We start from the raw sequence: 11,078 nt of genomic DNA, 5'->3' as shown, positions 1-11,078 counted from the left end.
ACGCACCAACAATAAACAAAATGGAAATTTATTAATCCTAAATCATCGCAATAAAAGTTAATCGATTTAAATAATTTCAAACATTTAATAAATTTGTGAAATATTTTTTTCAAAAAAATCATAAAGAATATTTTATTAATTTATCATAAGTTAAACTACTTTTATTCATTTTTAACTCTAGTGGACACTAAATCTTTTTTCAAGATCACTAGCGAGGTTGAGGCCGAAGTTTTAAACGCGAAAACGTGTCTAAAACGCAAAAAGTTTGACAGTGGTGTTTGGAAAGCCAGTGGAATTATGCTCGACGTTCCAAACGCCATTGTCAAACTTCTAGGCTTACAGGAAAGCGGCGCTCAAAGCCCGACGTACAAGTTTTCGCGTTTAAAACTTCGGCCTCAATCTCGCTATTGTGGATTCGGCCTGGCCTGCAATATACAGTAAGACACCGCTTAACGCGAAGGATGCGTTCCTAGACTACAAAGCGCTAAACTAAACAGCGTTAAACGAGGTGATTTTAACATAGAGTAAATAGGGATAGAGGAACACGCGACTAAAAATAAACAGATTTTACTTTAATTTTAAGTTATTTTTATATTAATTTGTATAATATATGTTAAATAAACATATGCACACAGAAATGTAAAGTTCATTTTTTGTGACGAAGGTCCTGACTTTTCTAAATTTTTTTTTTTTTTTTTGCAATAAAGTCGTGAAGTTTCATTTGTCGCCTTTTTCTTTCCTTAAGCAAATGTCGATAGCGGAAGATCGCATCCAAAAACGCCTCGTTTTGCTTTTGCACTCCTTTCAAAATCTGGATCATTCGCTACAATTTGATCAACGATTTCGGTTATTGTTACCAATCTTTTGCTAAGGAAATCTGTAGAAAAATTCTCTGGGTTCTTTGTTTTCATAATCACTGTTTTCCAGTTTAACACGAATTCCTTGTCCCGCCAGTTCTGAAGGTTGTCGTTGGTAAGGCTCTCACCAAAAACCTGCTGTAACTCCTCAATATCCTGCTCGTCGACATGCTGTATCGATTAGGTTAAGCTGGGTCAACCTAACGATATAGCGATAGGCTCTTTTTGTTGAGAATTCTTGGATACCTTCAGCCATAACTTCTTCTACACTCCGTTCGTGCATTTATCAGTAAATTCTGCCAAACGAAGTCGATATTGTCTATTACATCCATAATGTTATATTTTTTTCCAAAATTGCACCGAACAAACAGATTTAAAGAAAGTACACCATTTTGCCACCTTTTGCCGATTGGTTAGTGTTCGTAAATAATCGTATTATATACAAATCAATGAAATGTCACGATAATTTTAATCGGCGTAAATTTTGAGCTTTTTCTTAGGCTTCGAGCAGACCGCGATATATCGAATCAGCGTTAAGCGGGGTGTTACTGTATTCACTTAGTGCCAACTCTTTTTCAATTGGGGATTAGATCATTCAGTCACATTTCAGACCATCCATTTGTAACTTATATAATATTATGCTACAAATAGAATACGATAATAGTATAATACTTCAAGATATTTTGTTAGCAAATTGATAAGACAAAATAACCAAAACTTTTTACCTTAATGGGGCGTCTCTGGCGGTTATAAGAGCGAAAGGAAATGCCATCTATGGGAAATTTTATCTATAAAAATAATATATTACGCCAATGTATTTTTCTAATTAATGGCTAGACTATTGTTTTATAGTTAATTTCATAAGTTAAAAGAGAATTATAACGACGAAAATGACAACTTTTTTCTAAGAAGTAAACTTCCCGTGTTCGAGGATAAATGGAGGGCAAGAAGCGACTAATGGCGTTTGCTACGTCGACTCTCGTTTGTAAAAATATATCCAAACGAATAGATGTTTGAAATCGTCACTTTAAAATCGACAGTTCTATGTCCTGACAATAGGTATTTCAATTATTTTCCTAGTTTTATCGTGTTACGTCCGTTTACCGTTACTGTTGCCATTTTCTTGTTTTGTTGCTAAGCCTAACGAAAGCTCACTAAATACAATACAAACTTTAAACATTTTGAAGGAAGTTTGTATTTGTTTACCCGCAAACTTAAATCCTGTTGATTTAGGCCAACAACGCGACGGAATAAGCACGCCAAATCAAATCTTTTCATCTGTCTCTTTTCATTTCGTCTAATCGTTTGCATTTAAACTACTATTAAAGATCTGTAATGAATCGCCGACATTTTAAATACTTCAGTATTGATAAAAGTAAATTAGACTCGAGCGATATTTCGCCTCAGTTTCTCTTTGCAAGAATGATATCATATTTTAAACCTGTTATTCTCTCGTCTATATTTATATATGACTCACATTTATCTTGTGCAAATATTAATTTAAGAAAATAATAATAATTTATTAATTTTTATACTATGTTCTAGTTTTTAACTGATAAATGTAGTGGTTTTTACTGCCACTATTTATAAATGTTTACAAATGTTTTGGATTTTGTGACATTAAGTAAGTACGTGGATTTATTTTCTCCCTTTTCCTGTTTGAGGAGTCGCACGCTGTAATTTTATGATTTACATTTAAAAGAAAATATTTTGATTAGTTATAGAATTTTACCTACCATTTGTGTGTGCTTGGTTATATGTTGTGTATGATATAATCTATACAATATATAAACAATATAATGATTGTGTAATTAGATACGGAAGAAAGTATTTGACATTTTAATATGAGAATATTTTATTGGATTGCCATAGTTTAAGTTTTTATCTTATAAATTCTGTATAAAATTATTGATTTTGGTGCGGGACGTAATCGGAGTATTGCCGCAAATGTAATCTGCGAGAATGGGCTTTCTGAAAATTTGCAGTTGCGTCGATTGTTCTGTAACGATTAAATTATATACTTAGTTTTCGACCGTTTCTTTAGTGGCGAGGTTGTGGCCAAAGTTTTCGTCTCTAAAAAGTGAGCGACGTTCACATTTTAAAGACAAAAACTTTGGCCACAACCTTGCTAATATCTCGCCAGATTTCGGCATTTTGTATTTTTGATATTTATTGAATTTTAATATCTACCGTAAAATAAGTTTTGGTCTGAAGAAATTAATATCATTTATTTTAATTGGACTAACTGATGTGAATATTAATGGTTACTTATTCAGGTAATTGTGTTTGAAATAGTTGAATGTTTTTGTCGGATTTGTTTGCCGGTGTTTATTGAACGTTGGTCTTTTCGGATACGTGAAATATGTATGGACATTTAATATCAATTTTTTTTTTTGTACATTTTGAGAAAATATTATTAAATAACTTATCAAAAATGATAACTGTATCGCAAATGGAATTTCAAAGTGTATACTGTAATGAAAGTAAAAATTTTGAAATATTTGAAATAATATAATTTTTTTAAAATATAAAATAAAGTTGCAGATGCTAATGAATCACATAATCTAAAAATTATTAAATTATGTTTTATTTTAAAATATTAACAGATTGGAAAGTTAGCAATGGGTTACAATTTATTTTAGTAATAACCTCAATTTAATTTAATTTGATTGTAATAAGAAAAGAAAAAATGGTTAGAATTTTAACAGAGAAATTAAATGAAATGAATTTTGTTTTTACTTTTTATTATTTTGCATGCATTGCAGATAATTTTGCTTAATATGAATATAGTAAATATGGAATACTTGTTATATAATTCTGTAAAAATATATAACACTGATTTACAGTAGCAACTAGTTTGTTTACTTTCTTTTAAAAATACTTTGTCTTTATTTAACATCTTATAATTTTATATTGTTTTACTTATCAACCTTTTATTATTTCTTTATACGAAATACATAAATTATTATACAATAATTGCTCCATTTACATGAATTCACTTTAACATGGCAGAAAAATTTTTTAAATTTTAAACAATCAACTTTATGGAAATAAGTGTATCAAAAAGTGTATATTTTACATCAGTAACTTCTTATATATTGTAGATATATATTTTTAAAAAATTTGTTAAAATTTTTCTAGCCCAGTAAGAGTAAACAATTGTATATGACAACATTGAACAATTTTTTGTGACTCCATTTACACATTGTTTTTGTGGAACCAATTACTTGCATAAATGGAGAAATTATTGTATTTAAGAAATAGTAATTATATATTATTAGTACTGAATAATTTTGATTTAGCAAATTAATAATGCAGTAATAGTTTGGATAAGTATTGATTTTAAGTTTCAAGAGAGAGGTAATTTCATTGAATTGGTAAAAGCAAATAAATGGTTTTGAGTTTATTTATTTAACTTATTATATTAAAAATATTAAAGTTTCACAGTAAGTTAAACTAACTATTAATGCCAAGAAATATTGTCATAGAATTTGTTTTTTATTCAATAATTTCATCACAAATAAATGTTTACAAATTTTTAGGTTAAACATTTATGAAAGCTAAAATCACTGAAACTGACATTTAGTTTACACAAAGAATACTTTCATTTATATCATCATCTTTTTAAAATCTTAAATTCTGGTTGTTGTAATTATAATAATAAAAATTGAAATAGTATATTCTGTTATGAAATGACAATTTGTTGAATATGTATGATACACAGTAATTTGCAAATTAAAAATTGTCCTTAGTTTCGTAAAAAACATAAATCAGTCAAGTAATAAATAAAAATTGTGCAAATGTGAGAATAATGAATAAAATTACATATTAATATTAAGCATAAATGTATAAAATTAGACTTTTTTTTAATGTAAAAAATCATTAATCTATCCAATTTACTTAATTACTTTTAATTAGACGTAATTAAGCTAGATATTTACTAATGATTAGACAAATACTGTATTTCTTATAGAAATAATGCAGTTTAATAACATAAAATATAATGATTACACTGTATTTAAATCTAAATATAAAGTAAAATGATAAAATGTAAATAATGACAAATATTTCAATTCAGCTTAGTAGATTAGTTACTTAAACAAACTTATAACTTTTTAGAGTTAAATATTTCTTATATATTATATATGATAAAATTATAATTCATAATTATTGATTTTAAAAATATAAATTATTTTAATGGTTATATTGATTTAAATTATGTTTTATATTAAAATTTAAACAAAATATACTGTAATATTTTACTGTCTGTAAATAATTGTAGATTATATCATTCTTTAGAATATAATTTTCTTTCATATTCAGTGTCATGTACAGAAGTATGAACATGGAGTGTACTGTGTGATTAAAAAAAAAAGTCCATATGATATCGGTATCATTTGTTGCATTTCCTGTGACATTGTAAGAAATAATTTGTGGTACCATATGTAACAACAATAATTTGTCATATTTAATATTATGGCATGATTGTAAATTGGCAGATACACAGGAGAATATATGCAACAGTTATATTTAAATTGAATTTTATAAAAGCAGTTATAAAGTCTTAAGGCTCTTAGAATATAAATGTCTTTCCTTTCTGAAAATAATAAGCTCTGTTTACATGTTAAAGAAATATAGTAATAAGTGAATAAAATGAAATATGTCATTTAATTATCTGGTAAGAGATGATAATAAAATTAAAGGTTAAAGCACTTTTTTGAAGCTATAACTATTAGTAACAGATGTGTGTTATATGATAACAGAAAAAATTTTCAATAATAAATAGGCATTGGAATTACTAAGCTTTAATAATTCCAAAATATTCAGCTAGTTTTGAAAAATATATTAGAAAATTTATACATGAAATAAATAGTATTTTGGTTCACTTATGATGATATTCTGATTAATTTGTAATCAATCTTATTTCTTAATCAGCTACATTATCAATATTTTATGAAAAAATTATATATTTTACATCTATAAATTATTATATTTATGAAAACCTATTTCAATAGCACATTTCTTTTAATGCATTTGCCAAAATTTTTGCACTTAGAGAAATTTTTAAGTAACATTTAGATTTTTGAAAATTTAATTCAGTAATTTATTTAAATTGTAGATTAAGAAGCAGCCTAATTAGAAAGTAATTATAATTGTAAATGAAATTATAAATAATTTAAATAACTGATTTATTTTAAAATAACTGACATATACAGTGAGCAAAAAAAAAGTATTTGCACGTAAGCATTATTTTGAATAAATAAACTTTAGAAGCAACTACAACAAAATAAATTTAACCATTGAATTATTTTTACAATTAATATTAAAATGTGTGTTATATTTTTGGCCTTATCTGAGGAAATATATGTATAAAAGTAAAATTGCATTTTTCACATGCCAAAAAAGTTTTTGCACATTTGCTGTTCTGTTTTACAACAGTTAAATATTACAATGTGCAAATTGCTTGCACATGATAGGCCTGCACTATTTAAAATATATGTTCTATAACTATTGGAGAAGGAATTTGTTAGTTTCAGTTGTCATGGCTCCAAAAAGATATGAGAATGGATTATAGTCCTGTAGGATTGTGGTTGAAGATATTAGGGATTGCTAAAATGTTAAAGTTGAACTTTTCCAGTGTTCAATATATAATAAAAAAAGAAAACAGAAAATAAAATACAATCTAGACATCTGAGGAAACTAAATGCAAGGCAGCAGATGTATATGATCAAGCAAGTAGTGGAACCTCGCATAACGAGCAGAACAAAATTGTAAAAGGTTGACTCACTTAACCAGCGATGTTTCTCATAATAAGCAACAAGGAGAGGAAAAATCCTGGATTGTGTGCATGCTTCATAAGTCTGTGTTTAGCACTCATTTGGCTAGCATCTTAGTGTCACTCACGATGACACTCACATTTTTTCCAAACTTGTGTTCACATATATTATGTATAAACATCGACAATCACAACCCATTATATAATAAACACGCCATCTCTTACTAAATTTAATGATCAATTCCAAATTAAATCTTAAAAGTGTCTAAATTAAAAATTTATTATTTTATAATTATTAAATTTAATACAAGATGGCAGCAAAACTGCCTACCTCTAGTTAAATTAAATAATTTCTAATATTAATTAATTAATATTAGAAATTCTAATTAATTATAGCCTTTACATAGCCCAAGAATTTGGCATATCGTTTGGCATGTTTATCAGACATATCTGTGATTTTTTTTTTTTTTCTTCTGCAAAATGAACTTGCATTCCAGGTTGGTTCATTCTGCACTGGAAGAAAAGATGAAGATAATTCATGCTTCTTAACATTCTATATTGTGTAATTTTCTTTGAATAAATATTATACATAAAATATTTGAGTATTTTTTTGGCATGGAATGCATTATCATATTTTACATTAATTTCTATGGGAAAAGCTGTTTTGCTTAATGAGTGTTTCGCATTATGAGTAAGATTCTGGAATGAACTATGCTTGTTAAGCGAGATTCCACTGTATTGAAATATTCCTTTCTAAGTGCTTAACAGTTGACAACTGATGTCACTTCAACATTGGAAATCATAGTAAGCTCACAAATTTTTGCTATTTGCAATACTCTTTATGCTGCCTTTATTCAAGTTAATACACCTAGGAAAAAACAACCCATTATCAGTGAAGCAAACAGTCTGAAAAGGCTAGAGTTTGCCAAATCATATGTCAACAAGTCAGCTGAGTTCTAAGAAAATGTTCTATTTTCCAATGAAAGCAATATTAATATTAATATTTTTGATTCAGACGGAAAAAGGTATGTTATGAAAGCCAAACTTTTCCATACAAGCAAAAAATTTACTGTCAACTATGAAACATAGCAATGATCATTTAATGGTTTGGGGTGCATGATATCTAATGGAGTTGGCAATTTGGCCTTTATTGAAGTTAATATGAATGTTAGATAGTATATTGGCTGGAAGTTACCTTGAATTATATCAGTGTATCAAAATTGGGAATTGAACAGTCATACTATTTTCAGCAAGACAATGATCCAAAGCATATGGCTAACATAACAGGGTTGTGGTTGCTTTATAATGTAAAAAAATGAACTCAAAACTCCCCAATCACCTGACTTAAATGCCACAAATTCTCTATAGGGTTTATTTGATTTGCAAGTAAGGAAAAGGAAAATTTCTAACAAGACAGAACTGAACAAGCACTCAGCAAATAGTTGAAAATCAGTCCAGAAACAACAAAAACATTAGTGCAATTAATTCCTAGGTAATTACAAACTGTAATCAATACAAGAGGCATGCATGCTAAGAACTAGTAACAATTTTTATTTTCCCAGCTCTTGTATATAACAGAGGGAAAGAATGATGATTGATCTAAAAATGACCCCCAAGATTTTTACATTTTTGGACTCAAGACCTTGAAATGTCCAGAAATGCAAAAAAAAATGGGGTTTTTTCTATATGTATGTATGGATGTTAGTGTGTGTGGGGGGGAAATGATTTTGTTTACCCTCTTTGAAGTTTAATAACTCTTGCTTTTAGTCAAAAGTTTCTGAAATTTTGCAAGTTTGTGTATTGGGGATTGATGATATTAAATTTTGGTGGTTAAAGGTCAAGGGGGTTGTGTGTTGTATCCCAATTAGGGTGGGACTTAATGATGATTTTATTTGTTATTAACATTTAAAATATTTTGAAAACCCTTTTTAGAAAATTAAGTTTTTTACCTTTTTATAATAATCGAAAATATAAAAGGTTTTTAAATAAAATATTATAACAGATGGTGCCACACATGCAATTTTTAATTTTGCTGCAAAAGTTAAGCAACTCATTGCTGGATTTTTTTTGAAGGATTCTCTGTTTTTTTATTTTTGCTAGTGTGCAGATACCTTTTTGGTGTTAAAAATTGTTACTTATTGGTATTATTATTGTTATTTATTATTTTGTAATATCTATCATGATAGATACAGTGGAACCTCGGTATACGTCTGCTTTAGAATATGTCCAATTCGGAATACATTCTGTTTGGATGAAACAAATTTTGCTCGGTATACAACTGAATTCAATTATACGTGCCATCTATGAACAAGTAGAACTATCGGTGTACTAGACCAGACTAGAAGTTCGCTGTCCCGCGCTTTATAACTTTGTTAAATTTCTTCTGATTTTAATTTGTAAGTAAAATTTTATTATTTTTTATTAATTATGAATTGCAAAAAGGCAAATGAAAAGCAACAGAAAACTAAAAAAATGACTAGAATCACAATGGAACTGAAAAAAGAGATTGTTGAGAAATATGAAGGTGGCATGGGTGTTCGAGATTTAACTGTTGCATGCCATATTCCGAGAATGACAATATCGACAGTCGTGAAAAATAAAGACATTATTAAATCTGCTAACGTTGTGAAAGGGGTTTAATCAATTTCTAAACAGATTATTAGTATTAAGGAGAGTTTGATTTGATTTGATTTTGATTTAATGATTTAAATAATATAATACAATATACTGTAATAACTTTAAAAATCTATAATAAAATTTATTTTTTTATTAATGTGCTCAAACAGTGTCTAAATTATTTTACAACCCCATTAATATATCATATCAAGAGGCTTTTTTTTACGTGAGAACAGGATTAATCATTTTTACATTACTTCTTATGGGAAAGGTTGGTTTGGTATACGTCCTATTCGGTATAAGTCCAAATGTCGGGAACGGATTAAGGTCGTATACCAAAGTTCCATTGTATTAAAATTATTTTGTTAACATATTGATATAATTTATTTTTTATTCATTTATATTTGTTGTTAATTTCTGTCCGTCTTCATATTGTCTCAAAGTGTTTTCTCCCTGATGCACGATACATTGTTGAATGCAGGATAGGGTTTGGGTCCCGGAATGTCTCGTGTCTCGAAGTCCCAGGACTTTTTCTAAATTTAATTGTCTCGGGTCCCGGGACTTTCGGGTCAAGACTCGAGACACGCTTGTCGAAATCATATTGTAATAATTTTATTTTCAAAAGGTCATGATAAAGTTTATTAGCTGTTATTAAATTATAAATTTTTGAAACTCAAAAATTGCATAAAGAAAGCGTTGATTGATTTAAACATGTTAGACAAATGGAATGAAGACAATCTTCTTCTTTTGCAGTCAATCGTTACTTTATTGCAGTCAGTCAAGATAGCTGTAGAAGCCTTAAGCCAGCGGTCAGGGAACCGGGGTAAATTACCCCAAATGGGATAAAAATGAAATTATTGGGGGTAATAAGGAATTTCTCCAAAACCTAAAGAGTAAAAGTTTTCAATGAAATTATTGTGTTCCAAAATGATAATTTTATTTGGTTTGTCTATTATTTATTATTTTCAGTGTAAAATGATTCAATAAATAGTGTTTAATTTAAATTTGTATTGATTTTCTCCTTTTCAAAATGAGGGGGGTAATGTTGACTTACACAAATATATTTTGGGGTAATGGCTAAAAAAGTTTCCCGACCCCTGCCTTAAGCAGACAAAACTCTTCATTACTCACAGCCGAAGCAATAATTGACGTTTTACTGAAAAAAATTCAATTGACAACAACAAATGATAATCTGGCGGTACGGTTCTTTGAAACATTGAGAGCCTGTCTAGAAGACAGATCACAACGGGTTATATGTTTGTTAAAATATTTTCATACTGGACACCACAGCTCACAGTCGCAAAATAAAGATTTTTTTTTCTTCGAATTTGAATAAAACTGCACTAATTCCTTTTGCGGAAGATCTGTATTGCAGACTTTTTGAAAATATCCCTCGTATCCAAATGCCAGATTTTGAAATAATGGACACCGAACTCAGTACCAATAGCTCTACAGTACACAATGAACCCGATGAGTCATTTCAAAGTCAAACGAAACAGGCAATCAAAAAAATCGAAGAAAATGTACCCGAAATTCTTGCAAAAAGATCAAGAGCAACATTTAAAAAAGGAGTTCCAGTTATTTGAAGCAACCAGAAAACGTACTGAAAGTTTGGAACTACTTTATAAAACCGACATCTGTTGAAAATGAGTGTTCTCCTTGTCTGGAGGCATTATTACAAAAATCAGAAACAGATTGTCAGACAAAGCTGTAAATGCTCTGATTTTTTTAAAATGCCTATTTCATTAAATTAGAAAAGAAGTCTAATTGCTAGTTTATTATATTATTTATATGACTAATGAATAGAGACTAGGTGATGATTATTAATG

At 28.5% G+C, this 11,078-nt stretch overlaps 1 protein-coding gene across 1 annotated transcript in view; it reads left to right on the top strand.

Moving 5' to 3' along the window:
* Nucleotides 1-1,668: 1,668 nt before the first annotated feature.
* Nucleotides 1,669-11,078, top strand: part of LOC136972156 (wings apart-like protein homolog) — a 159,237-nt gene continuing 149,827 nt past the window's right edge. Inside the window, exon 1 of the mRNA XM_067266714.1 lies at nt 1,669-1,916. The gene's annotated coding sequence lies outside the window, so the exon portion shown is untranslated. The remainder of the gene's footprint in view (nt 1,917-11,078) is intronic.

The sequence above is a fragment of the Centruroides vittatus genome, unplaced genomic scaffold (genome assembly GCF_030686945.1).
Source record: "Centruroides vittatus isolate TY-2023 unplaced genomic scaffold, ASM3068694v2 contig_2818, whole genome shotgun sequence".
Lineage (NCBI taxonomy): Eukaryota > Metazoa > Arthropoda > Arachnida > Scorpiones > Buthidae > Centruroides > Centruroides vittatus.
This window is presented reverse-complemented; position numbering and strand designations above follow the sequence as displayed.